This window comes from Myodes glareolus, chromosome 14 (assembly GCF_982192425.1).
Source record: "Myodes glareolus chromosome 14, mMyoGla1.1, whole genome shotgun sequence".
NCBI classification, from domain to species: domain Eukaryota; kingdom Metazoa; phylum Chordata; class Mammalia; order Rodentia; family Cricetidae; genus Myodes; species Myodes glareolus.
In genome coordinates, this window is record NC_142039.1 from 63,936,704 (window position 1) to 63,950,418 (window position 13,715).

General features: G+C 39.1%; 1 protein-coding gene across 3 annotated transcripts in view; it reads left to right on the forward strand.

Moving 5' to 3' along the window:
* Positions 1–13,715, forward strand: part of Cenpp (centromere protein P) — a 198,157-nt gene that overhangs the window by 166,530 nt on the left and 17,912 nt on the right. The window lies entirely within an intron of this gene.

The following is a 13,715-nucleotide window of genomic DNA, read 5'->3' on the forward strand; positions in this document are numbered from 1 at the left end:
CCATAAGATTGAGATGTAATCATGAGATTACATATACACATCACATGAGATTACACACTACAATGCAGGTATTGGGGTAACACCAAGCTGCTTTAGCAAAAATGAGCAACAGTTTCCAGAGTTGATGGTCCTGCAGGCCTTGCCTGGGCAGGATTTATCTCCATCAGATAATCACTCCTTTGGTGGGTTGACATCTGAACACTAGTGGTGTGGAAAGTCCTTCAGTCTGTGTGTTGCTTTTATTGGTTAATGAATAAAGAATCTGCCTGGGCCTATAGCAGGGCAGAACAGAGCTAGGTGGGGAAAACTAAACGGAATGCCAGGAGAAAGAAGGCGGAAGGCAGAGACACACCATGTAGCTGCCAGAAGGGAAAGATGCCAGCTGCCAGTTGGAATCTTGCTGGTAGGCCACGAACCTCATGGTAAAATATAAAATAATGGAAATGGGTTAACCAAGGATATAAGAGCTAGCTAGCAATATTCTTAAACGATTGGCCAAGCAGCGATTCAAATAATACAGTTTCTGTGTAATTGCTTCGGGAGTCTGGGTGGCCAGAAAGTGAGCAAGCAGCCTTATACAAAACACTAGTTATCACCTCTGTAAACTCTCATGATCCCTGACATTGTTTAGGAAGTGGTAGGCAGGACAGAAACTTCAACCAACAGCACATGACAGATGGAGACTCAGATGGGAGGGAAACAAAAGGAGGCAACATATATGAGATCTTCCTGGGCACTAACCTGCTCTTTCCTATGCAGTGAACACGTGTGACTTCAATAATGGCTTCTTAAACCATATTACATGCATTATTATCTTTCATTTTATAATGGAACAAAACTAAGGTGTCACAAAAGCAAAATGAGGAAACTGAATGGGGTTAAATGGGAACAATGGCAATAGTCCCAAGCTAGTCTGGTTTACTTTTCTTACAATGCTCAAGGTCAGTGTTTCCATCCTGAGCAGCCACTGAAGGGCATGTGAACAGACAGCCACTCTCATCATTAATGGGTCTCCGTATCACTGCTTGTGAAAATCAGTTCCTCAATGCTAGGACAGAGATTTGACAGTAGGTAGCTGCGGTCGGGACCTGAGTCAGACCTAAGCCCAGTGACTTACCAAATCTAGATGAGTTACATGCCCTTTCTGTCACTCAGATGACTAATCTTTCATGCAAGACCATTAGAGAATTCTTAGGTTGTTTCTCTCAGGCTTTATAGGGTGTGGTGTTCCTTCCCTTGGAAAACAGGCATCGCAAAGCATTCAGAATTGTTATTTTCTCTGTAATTTCCCTCCTGTAACCCCTGAAACCCATGCTTAGTGAGGGACTGGTGAGAGAATTACACATATGGTAGTTTGAACATTGTTGGGAATGGGGATTCTTTTCCACTGATACACTGTCTGAAGGAGATGGCTATGAACCAGGATGACCACAATATTTATGAAGGTATGTAATGAAAAAAGAAGACTTTGGCAACTAATGTAACTCCATCACTCACAGGGAGGATAAAGAGACATTCACTTGAGGTTTAATAAATCAAAACAATGTTTGTCCACAGCTTCATTTTTTCCCATTACTGGTGGGTGATGTCATCATTTTCATTTCCCTTAAAAATCTTTTTGTGTCCAGGAAAAGATTAATATTAACTGCATTTATTATCACAGATTCTTATGGCAATTTTAGTTTTAATTTTGCCACCTATATAGAGGGTTTTTTTTAAAGATTTTTTATCTATGTGTGTCTTTATATTTCTGTGCCTGTCTCTATGTGTGTTTGTATATGGGTATGTGCACATGAGTACAGGTGCCCTCAGAGGCCAGAGACATCAGATCCCTTTAGCTAAAGTTACAAGCCATTGTTTGTGCCCACTGTGGATATTTCGATTCAAACTTGGGTACTCTGCTAGAGCAATATGAGCTTTTGATCTCCAAGCTTCCTCTGGCCCTTATTTCTTTTTTCCTTTTCTCCTCGATGTTAGTGGTCAAACACAGTACAGTGCCTTACACATGCTAAGCACAAGTGGTACCAATGAGCTATTCCTCTTACTCCAGGAGGTTTCCAGTTGACTTCATTTTCCTCAAATTAAATTCTGGAGTTTTGTTCAGTAGTAGAGATCAATGCCTATGCCTTCCTCTTGCAAAGCAAGTGCTCTGCTCCAGAGTACATCCCTAGCCATTGAACATTGGTGTTTAAAAGAATTAAGCTAAGCTGCCATGTTTGCCTGGATAATGTTGCTCCCAGAAGCCATGTGTTAATAAATAAAAATCCTAGTACCAGAATGGCATACTTCCTTTTATGTATTATTGGTCACGGAGGTCCCCGAGGTTCTCAGAATAGGCTATTTCCATAACTCTTCGTTGCTCACCAGAACTAAAGGATAAGACCCTGTTGCTGAAGACACCAGAAATTTTGGTTGCAAGATGTACAGAAATCAAGCTGGCAGGGAACTGAAAGTATCCTTCCTGAAACAACTCTTCATAGTGCTGGAAAGTGCTATGCAGAGGCTGAAGGAGAAAAAGAATGACATTGTCTTACCCATCTGTGAACTGTTACATCAGCAAGGAAAGATGTGCCCCCTAGTGCAGCAGTATCATGACTGTAGTAGAGTAACCAACTACTTACTGATTGGCTTTGAGGCCTACTCCACAGAAGGGATTCCTGCTGTTACTGTCAAACTGGCCAGTGCCCATAGCTGGAGAGTCAGAGGAAACCTGCCACTATTATTAAATAGTCATGGTGTCAAACTTCCTTCTAAACATTAACATTTACACCTATAGATCAGTGCTACTCTCAGCTTTAGTCAGAGAAGCTTCTGTTTGTAGTAGGTAACAGTTAATGCAGAGACTTATAACTTAAGAATAAGTGACTATTTAATATGCATTCTAAAGTAGGACAGTTGTATCACCTACCTTCCAAAGCTCAGGGGACACTATGAAAAATGAATGCAAAATCTAAAAAATTTTACCAATTTGCATGAAAAAATGCTGAAAAATATAAAAATAACTAAAAACAACAATCACTATACTACTGGGATGGTACTTAAATTGCTGTATTTTACAATCTGTTGCTCACCTGTACCTGCATTTCTCTGCTGGAGTGCAGAGTTTGAGCATCACTGCTCATTGAGCAACATCTATTTGTTCAAAGCAAATAAGTGGAACTGGGGCTTATCACCAAAATATGTAACAATATAATGTATTGATTAGTCAATACTCTAGTAAAGTATTAGGGAAATAACCACCTCTAACAATGTGATTGTGCTAGAATTTAGCCCAACAGGAGAGTACATCCTTAGGATGACCATTTTCCTTTATTCAATCTCTAGCCCATCAAAACAAAACAAAACCCAGCCAGTGGCTGCAGTTGGCAGAGAGTAGAAATGTTTAGCAATATTCAACCTAGATGGTCTTCCTTCAGAAATTCTATTCTTCTGGTGTTTAATGCCCCTACTCTGTTGTGTCTCACTTCTTGATCTCCTCTGTTCCCTCATCACCATGTCCCACTGCTCCTCTTGCCAGTGCTGCTGATAGATGATGATAATGATATGGCACAGCTGTGGGAATGGAGATTCAAGTGGAAGAAGGAAATAAAGTCATTTTGGTTACCCAAGAAAAGAAGATTCCTTTACCAAGGTTGGGGGAGTATATAAATTAGTAAAACTTAAGGTTTATTTGAATATAGGAAAGTGGAGAAAGAGGAAATTAGGTAGATGAAGCTTAACTTTTGGGTGTAATCCAACTGCATTTACTGAGGTGACTACAGGCTAGCACAATCAAGGGAACTATGGGCTAGAAATAAAATCCATTAGAATGTGGTGGCTAGTACTGAAGCCACAGAACTGATTGAAATCATCAACCACTGTGTATAATAAAGTTGTGAGGCAAGCTTTATTGAGAATTAGGGGAACCAAAAATTTTAAAACTTTCCAAACTAAGCACATTATTGACAGAAAAATAAAATATTAGACTTTATTTAGGCCACTTTATCAAACTATTAAATGCTAAGCAATTCTGCTTCTAGGTCTCTATTCTACAGAAATTTATGAACAGATATACAGCAATCTCTTATGTGGATATTTGTTGTAATATATAAAGTGTTGAAAAATTACAAGTAACCAAAGGATTGTTGAAAGTAGGTTAACTTCTATAATATATTAGAGGAATCTGGGAAACAGCAGAGTAAGAGACAACGGGAATCAGTCTTCCCACTTAGATAACAACTAAACTGACAGAATATGTCTGATGTAACTGTTTTTGAATTCTGGAGACTACTAAGGGCTTGCAACACCCCAGAGGACAGCTAGGATAGTAAATTGTGGTTAATTTGATCAGTTTCAGCTCTTAGCACAGTAGCTGCTAACCAGCCCCCAACCTAGCTCATCTCAGATGTCTGTAACATGTTCCTGGAATAAATCAACATTCCCTGTCTATACCAGGGCATTGTTCTCTAATTGCTGCTGCTTATCATAGGGGTTCAGAGTTAGGATTCATTGTGGTTGCCTGTCTTAGTCAGGGTTTCTATTACTGTGACGAAACACCATGACCAAAATGCAAGTTGGGGAGGAAAGGGTTTATTGGGCTTACACTTCTGCATTGTAGTCCATCACTGGAGAAAGTCAGGATAGGAACCTGGAGACAGAAGTTGATGGAGGGGATGCTGCTTACTGGCTTGCTCCTCATGGCTTGCTCAGACTGCTTTTGTTCTTTTGTTTTATTTGTTGTTGTTGTTGTTGTTGTTTCAAGACAGGGTTTCTCTATAGCTTTGGAGCCTGTCCTGGAACTAGCTCTTGTAGATCAGGCTGACCTCAGACTCACAGAGATCCTCCTGCCTCTGCCTTCCAAGTCCTTGGATTAAAGGCATGTGCCACCACCGCCCAACTTCAAACTGCCTTCTTATAGAAGCACCACTCACAATGGGCTGAGCCTGCACCTGTCAATCACTAATTAATTAAGAAAATTCCCTACAGACTTTTCTGTTTGCAGCCTGATCTTATGGAGGCATTTTCTTTTCTTGTTTATTTATTTTATTTTTTTCCCCAAGACAGGGTTTCTCTGTATAGCCCTGGCTGTACTGGAACTTGTTCTGTAGACTAGGATGGTCTACAAACTGGTCAAACTCAGAGATCTGCTTGCTTCTTCCTCCTGAGTTCTGGGATTAAAGGCATGTGCCACCATAACACTGGCAGCTATTTTCCTAACTGAGGTTCCTTTCTTTCAGATAACTCTTGATTTGTGTCAAATTGTGCATAAAACTATCCCTACATTTTTTTGCAATTCCTTTTTTTTCTTTTCATACACTCCTTTTTGTTCTTGTTATTCATTTGAAAGCTAAATACTCAACTAGGTCATGAACAAGTAACTACTGAGGCTAGGGAGATGTTTCAGTGGATAAAATGCTTACTATGCAAGAATGAGGACCTAAGTTCAGATCCCTAGCACCAATATAAAATAGCATTTTTAAGACAAGCTAACTGCAATGATGACTAAAGGGGTAAGAAAAATAAATGATAAAAAGGTAAATATGATCCAGTGTACACTTATTCATATACAGAAATATTATAATGAAATCCTTTACATTCTGTATAAGCATTGTATAATTTAAATATCCCAATATATAAGGAAAGGTAGAAATTGACAGTACATGTTCCAAGAAAGGCATTAGTTCTGAATAGATCCAAGAAGACATTAAGTTTGCACTTCAGGCTAATCTTTGGCACAAAGACAACCCACAATAGGAAGAAAGATAAAACACTCTGTAAAAATACAGTTAACCCTAGAGGAAGGGGGAGATTCTGATTTCCATTATTAGCACATTTTTTTTAAGCAAACAGTATTAAGGACTTGTAGGACACTATCAAACAGGCCAACATGCAACGTAGAAATCACAAGAAAAGAAAAGGGGGTAGAATGAATATTTTAAGGCATAACAGCTAAAAACTCCCCCAAATTTTATAAACATAAATATAAACATGCCCTGAGCTATATATCCAGCTATGTCAAAGACATTATATCAGATTTCTTGGAAAAATGACTGTAGATAACTATGAAGAATATGCTCAAATAAAGTAAGATGTGAGAGAGATAATTTCTATGAACAAAACAGAAAATTAATAGAGATAACAAACATAGAAAGCCAGAAGAAATCTAACATGGCTGTATAGTGAGAACTTGTCTCAAAATTAAAACTGTTGAAGACTCTAAAAATTTACCAGAATCGAGTGAGGTAACCCAGACACAGAAAGACAATTATCACTCATATGATATGTACTCATATGTACTCACTCATAGGTGGTTTTTTAAACATAAAGCAAAGAAAACAAGCCTTACAAACCACAATCTCAAAAAAAGAAGAAAAAAACCACAATCTCAGAGAATTTAGACAACAATGAGGACACTGAGAGAGACTTACATAGATCTAATCTACATGGGAAGTAGAAAGTAGAAAAAGACAAGATCTCCTGAGTAAATTGGGAGCATGGGGACCTTGAGGGAGGGTTAAAGGGAGGGGAGAGGCAGGGAGGGGAGCAGAGAAAAATGTAGAGCTCGATAAAAATCAGTTTAAAAAGGAAAAAAAGAAAAGAATAAAACATAAAACAACAGATAAAGAAAAAAATTTACCAGAGTCAAAGAACAAATAACTTGGATAATTCTACCTATCCATTGTCTTTATAGTTTGTCTTCATTTCCTGTTCACATCCATCATTGTTGCTAATTGAATTGGCTGCAGTTATTAAGTCTCCTTGTTGAAAAATAGCAGAAACTCTTCCTGTAAGCCCAAGTACACAAGAGGTCATAGCAGTGGAGCACTAGAGAATATGCTTGTCTTATAGGTCATGAAAATTTGGGAAACACCCCAGGATCTGGGAATAGAAATGGGAGCCCTTTCATGTCTATACTATCTGCAGATTCTATCCCACTTTCTTTTTCTAGGGTCTTGTGTTAACTTATCCCTACACTTTCTGTAACTTCATTATCTTTCACAAAATGCTGTCATTGTGTTAGCAAACAAGTGACCCAATGGACCTGTCTCTGTATCCTCAGTTCATGCAGGGTTCAGATAGATGGTCAAGGAAAAGTTTCTAATTTCCCCAAAATGTCAGCCTGCTTGGGTCAGGCTTCCATCCCTGGTCCTGTGCACTATGATCTGTGGGGTCAACTCCAAGAACAGGCCATGCTGGTATTACTCAGTGGTAGTAATGCAGGTAATAATGAAGCTCACTGTAAATCCAGCAGAAGGCTGTCCAGGTCTTATGTCAAAGCCCTTTTGATGAAAAGTTCCTATTGTTGAATAGAACTCTCTTGAGTAAATTTCCAGAGGAGACCTTCTTTATACTGTTAGAGTGTGTTTCACTGTGTGACCTAAAGCAAACTTTCCCCCATTGCCCTGTAAGTGTTAGAACTTTGTCCTTTTTCCTTACCTGGCACATTCAGAACAGTGTCTGTAAGTGATTACAAGAACCTTCCACAGTTTTTAGCTCTGTGTCGTGAGAACTGTCCTTTAATTATATGCAAGTGTCTTCGTTTTCCTTTTATTTTGTTTTGTTGATACAGGGTCTCTATGACTCTGGCTGCCCTGGAATTCAGAGACCACCTGCCTCTGGCTCCCAAGAGCTAAGATTAAAAGGCATACACCACCACACCCAGCTATATACAAACTTTAAAAATTAGTGTTTGCTTTTATTCTTAGCAGTTTTTGAAAATCAGTTCTGAAATTATGGAGAGGTGCTTTTTCTTTCTTTTATTTGGAGGATAGTTTAAAAGCATTAGTTACTCCACGTTTACTCTGTCCTCAGTAGGTAATCATTGGTTCTGCATTTAAACTGACTAATTTCAAGCAGGCTTTAGTGAAACAAACAATATTTGCACGATGAAATCATCAGCATATGAGTTGCAGGAGCTGTGCCATCGGCTTATGATGGTATGCCATTTGGTGTCTATAATTCATAACAGCATGTTTACATGCTGAAAATAGCTTCTTGATTGCAGGAGAGGAACATTAGCAATGGCTGAACACTCAGCCGTGACCAAGATCTCTGTCGAGGACCTGATGCTTCCTTAGGTTTGTCATCTTCAGGTCCTCACAAGTCCTATGAAGGCTTCATGCTGGGTCACACATGAATCAAAGAGTGATCATACCACAGCCATTCCAGTGTCAGTCCCACCTTCTTCATGTGCTGTTCAGATGTCTACCATCTTTTTTTTTTTTTTTTTTTTTTTTTTTTTTTTTTTTTTTTTTTTTGCTTTTCGAGACAGGATTTCTCTGTAGTTTTGGAGCCTGTTCTGGAACTAGCTCTTGTAGACCAGGCTGGTCTCGAACTCACAAAGAGCTACCTGCCTCTGCCTTCCGAGTGCTAGGATTAAAGGCATGTTGTCTACTATCTATGTGATGCTGTTTTCTCAACAAGGCCCTGATAGCATGTGGACTCATACAGAGGCCAAAGGAAGACACTAGGTGTCCTCCTCTCTCTCTCTGCCATATTCCTTTGAAACAGGGTCTCTCCCACAGCCTGGAGCTCATGTTTTTTTGGTTTGACTGGCAGCAGCAATCCCCAGTGAACTTCCCATCTCTGCCCCATACAGCAGTGGAGTTACAGGCACTCTAGAAACCATACCCAGCTTATTCCATGGGAACTGGCAACTAAACGAAGGTCCGCATGCTTGTGCAGCCTTAACTACCGAGCCATCTCTCCAGCCCTCTTAGTCATGCTCTTTACGCACTAATTTCACTACATTCCTTTTGACTGGGTTTCCTTTAGCTTTTTCACTTGTAAGTCAATTACATTCATGAATTTCAGGATTCAACAAAAATTCCATAGGGAAAACAATGGCACTAGCAGAAGAGAACGCATGGAAGAATTTTTTTATTACTTGAAAAAGAAACATCTATTAAGTGAAAACTATAGGACAGTCTGAATATAAGTACAAATAAAAAGTTGTCAAAGCGTTCTATAATAAATAAAAACCCTTCAAGAAAGTGGTTTTGTTTTTTAAAAGTTAGAGAAAAAATTGCATCTGTATATTTTTAAAAGGTCATTTGAATTTTAAAAAATTTAAGCCTGGTGATGGTGGTGCATGTCTTTGATCCAAGCACTTGGGAGGCAGAGGCAGGTAGATCTCTGAGTTCAAGGCAAGTCTGGTCTATGGAGTAAGTTCCAGACAGCCAAGGATACATAGAGAAACCTTGTCTCAGAAAAACAAAACAAAACAAAAGAATAGGGATTAGTCAAACAGCAGGTTAAATATAGTTAAAGAAGAAAAGTAGGAGATAGATTTGAGAAAGCCCTAATCACAATAACAACAGCAAAGCAAAAACTTCTATGTCCCTTCTGTGTATGTAGATGACCTTTGCTGGACATTTATTCTACCTAAAGTAACATCATTGATCTTTGTGTCCAGTTTCTTTCACTTGTAATTGTGTTTGGGGTTTATCCATGTTTTAGTGGGTATGAGTTCTTTCTTTTTATTGACCAGAGAAACTCTGGCTATTAATAAGCCATACCTGTTTAGCTACTTACCAGTTTAGGGGAATTGGATTATTTGGAATTAATTGTCTATCATGAATAACTCTACCATGAACATTCACACACAAGTTTGTATACAAATGTGCTTTATTTCCCATGGTTGGGTTCCTAGAGGTGGAACTGTTGAGTTGTATGACAAACTTGAAACTCACAAACCACTGTGATGTCACAGAACAACAGAGTAGGGCATCCCAAGAGCAGTTTCTCTACTGAAATCACCAAAAACTATCAAATTTGACAGAATAAACCATGCTGAACCCTGGGATCAAATCAGATACGTGGCAGTAGCTGAAGAGTACTGGGTGAGAGAGAGCCCCTGGATTTCAGAGGAAAGCATTATTCCCCATGCTGGCAATGGCATGAGGATAGCAGCCCATGTTCTTGATGCAGCTTGCTCAAGTTAGAGGACAGATACAAACCTCTTTTCAGTACTGTGCTATGCATTCTGAGCAGCGTTGATGGTTCCCCAGGGGAGCAGTGCAGCACCTGGTCTGTCAGGCTTACACCCCATGGCTGTAGCACCTTTCTGAGATGGGCAGCTTCATGCGCTACCAAAGCCTGTACCGGCAAGGGACTGCTGAAAAGGTATGCGGCAGACAGTCAGAACCCCAAAAGGAAAAAAAAAAACTGGAAAGAAGAATAGAAGGGAGAAATAATATTTGGAAGGATCATTGCATACATAAAGAAAAACAATCTATGCATGTCCATGACTGATGCCTGCTAAGAAGAGACTAGCCAGGGACCAGGCCTACCCCTCTAGGGTAAAGGCAGAACTATGGGCTATATTAGCACCGAAAAAGTGCCCACCTCAATGCCAAGCTCCAAGGGCCAGGAGAATTTAGTTTCATTTTGTTTTTCTCTTCTGGGCTCCTGGCATTTATAGGACTCTGCTGGGCCATTGGCTGTGAATATAACAGTATTCTAGATACGTCACAGCGATCACCTACAAACAAGACTACAGTCATAGTGCATCAGGCTGGGAGTTGCTAAACATTTCTCAGTTGACCTTTAGGGCAAGGACACTCCAGTATGAAAAGAGCCAGTTCAGTTTTGCTTCCACATCTGTCCATACCAGGTGAACAAGCCACCTCCCACTCTCAGTGCTGTGGATACAGCTAGTCCAGCTGTCATGCCTTTCTCCACCAAGATAGACTGTAACCCCTGAAACTGAACCCAAATAAACCTTCCTCATTAAAATTAAATATAGCCTGACATTTTGCAACAGCAAAAAAGAAAAAAAAAGCAGAAAGACACAGCAAAGAATGATCCATTCACAGGAAATAGGGTAGGAAAAAGTGAGGCTCTCAGCAAGGATATATGTTATTTTTTAAAGCATTTAAACAAAATATAATATTTACTTGCAAAGGAATATTTTTCAGGCATAAAAAGAAATGAAGGATTAAAGAGTCTTTTTAGACTGGCTTTGCTGAAAAAGCCAGACACTAAAAGTTGTGTATTTTTGATCCTATGTCTATGAATTATGTAAGCTAGATAAATTCAAAGAAACATAAGTGAAAGGGCTGGCTGTGAGGCACAAACCTTAAATCCCAGCACTCGGGAGACAGAACAGGTGGATCTCTGTAAGTTCCAGGACAGCCAGGGCTATGTAGTGTGACCTTGTCTCAACTGAGCTCCCCCTACCTGCCACCAAAAAAGAAAGAAAAGAAAGGAAGGAAGGAAGGAAGGAAGGAAGGAAGGAAGGAAGGAAGGAAGGAAGGAAGGAAGAAAGAAAGAAAGAAAGAAAGAAAAAACAAAACAAATGGGTGAGGGCTGTTGGAAGTTTTCAGAGGGGAGAGTAAAATGAGCTGTTGAATGAGTGCAACACTTCTAATTTGAAGTAATAAACATACTTTGGGAATAGCGGTAAGTAGGTGGTCAAACTCAGTATGTCCTGAGTGTCAGCAAATTGGCCATTTTAAATAATTTATGCCATATGCATTTTATTAAAATTAAAAGAACAAGCAACTGTATGTCTAAAAGAGCCTCTTCTCTTGTACCTTCTTCTTCTCCATGTCCCAGCGCCCAGGACATGTGGGCTCAGGAAAAAAGCTAAAAAAAAAAAAACAATGTTACCAAGTCCAACACCCTCACTTGTTCTTCCCAGCCCAGAAGGACTTAAATGATGTAACATTCTCTCTGAAGTGGGGAACAAGGTAAGTGAGGGAAAAAAAAATAGATAATCCTAAGGGTAACCCACATTAAAGAGGAGGGTTGTCAGCCATCCCTCTCTGGAATTAAATTACAGCATTGGGGCTCAGATTTAATGATACAGGAAGCTGAAAGACTCACACCACTGCAAGTAGCACATTCCCCCCGGGAAGCTCCCATGGAAAGCAGACTGTGCACAGCTATGAATAAATGAATAGCTTGCTTTTCTATGAAATTTAAAGGAATGATTTTCACTCTGCTTTTTATGTGAATGTATCGCTTCAGAATGCATAATATGCTTTAAAAGAGCAAAAGAAAATATCTAATTGATTTTACAAAATAAACCTTTTCCATATTCTCACCTCATTTGTTATTGTCTGCCTTTTTATGAGGTATCCTAATAGTTATAAATGATTACTTATACTTGTAAAGATTTCAGACAGAGTATTATATAGATCTGTTTTTTTTATTTCCAGCTATTTATGATAGCTCAGATTGAAAACCTATCTTAGCTGCTTTATTTTATGAACTCTTATATTACAAATGGAAAACAACCACATGTAACCAGGCATGATGCACTCAAGGAGGCAGAAGCAGGTGGGTCTCTGAGAAAGAGAAGGGGACTACAAGTTCACATTTTCTGAAGCTTTTCAAGTTTGTATTCTGTCTTATTTTGTACTTTCTGAGAGTCTCACTATATAAATCTGGCTGCCCTGGAGTTCACCAATGTAGACTTTTCTTGCAATCATCCTGTCTCAGTCTCCCAAATGCTAGAATTACAAGCATGTGCTGCCATGTCTGGGTGGCTATATTAGCTTTTAATTGTGTTGTATCAATAAATTTTAAATAATATGTTTATCTGATAAACACAAACCACATGTTATATCACCTGTATTTCCTGCTCCACATTCCCAACAAGTGGGCAGATTCTTTCTGAGAATGTGCAGATGGGCTCCCCAGGACACCATGGTGCAATTGAGCCCTTCCTTGCCGCAGCTGTAATTAAGTAAATGATTTCATATGTCCATGTGTTAACATAAACTCTTTATAAGAACACCATTATCTCATTCTGTGGGACAGAAACAACCCACGTCTATTTGCAAATGCCCCTGAGAGAACTTTAAGTTAAGTAGTGGCTGGACATTCTGATGAGGCGTTGAGTGAGGCCTTGTCTGCACAGGTTCCCAGTGGCTCTAATTCTGCAAACCTAACAAATTGTAATTGCTTGTTCTAAAGGCTTTTTATTTTGTTTTCAGACTCCAACTTTAGTTTCTCCTTGGTGTATTTTCTTCTTTGGTAAAAACAGTCCAACATGTCTCCTTAGTATTCAGTACTTGTAAATTAGGAATCTCTTCCTGCTACAAATATATAAACAAGATTTGTATTAAAGATACTTGATGTTTAAAATACTATAGGTTTCCTGTTTGCAACTGAAGTATAACTTTTTAAAAACTGAAATCTGTCTTTTGGCTGTTCTGTCTTTAAGTGGGGGAAAAAGAAAAGGGGGAAAAAACCCTTGCAGCTTGACTATCTTGGCCCACGCTCTGTTTCCACTCCTGCTGCTGCCAGGGCTGCATAAGCACTGGTTGTTATGCAAGCCTCCAGGCCTCCAGGGCCCTTATCCTTCCCAGACCTCAAACACAGCATCTGTCTGTTTCCAAATAGAGCTAAGAACAGTACAACCCTTTGCTATTTCCCTGGTCAGCCTCAGCTTCTGGAAATTACTATGTCACTGCAAGTTTATTTAACCCTACATTCTAACTGAATTATCGCTGAAATACATTATTTACTTTTAATTGACCCAAGCTGAATTATTAATAGAGGAAAGTTTTTAAAGACAAATAGAAGTTCAGAAATATTTAAAAACAAATGTCTACAACTAAATCTTCATGTAACAAAGATATCTAAGCTATTATTCTTGTTCATTTATTTAAAATGAAATGCAACTAACTCCATTTGAATCAAAGCATATGAACTGTAGCTCAAGATAAAGAAATAGAGCACTTAATAGTATATGTAAATGAGCCAAATGGCGGGGTCAACATTAA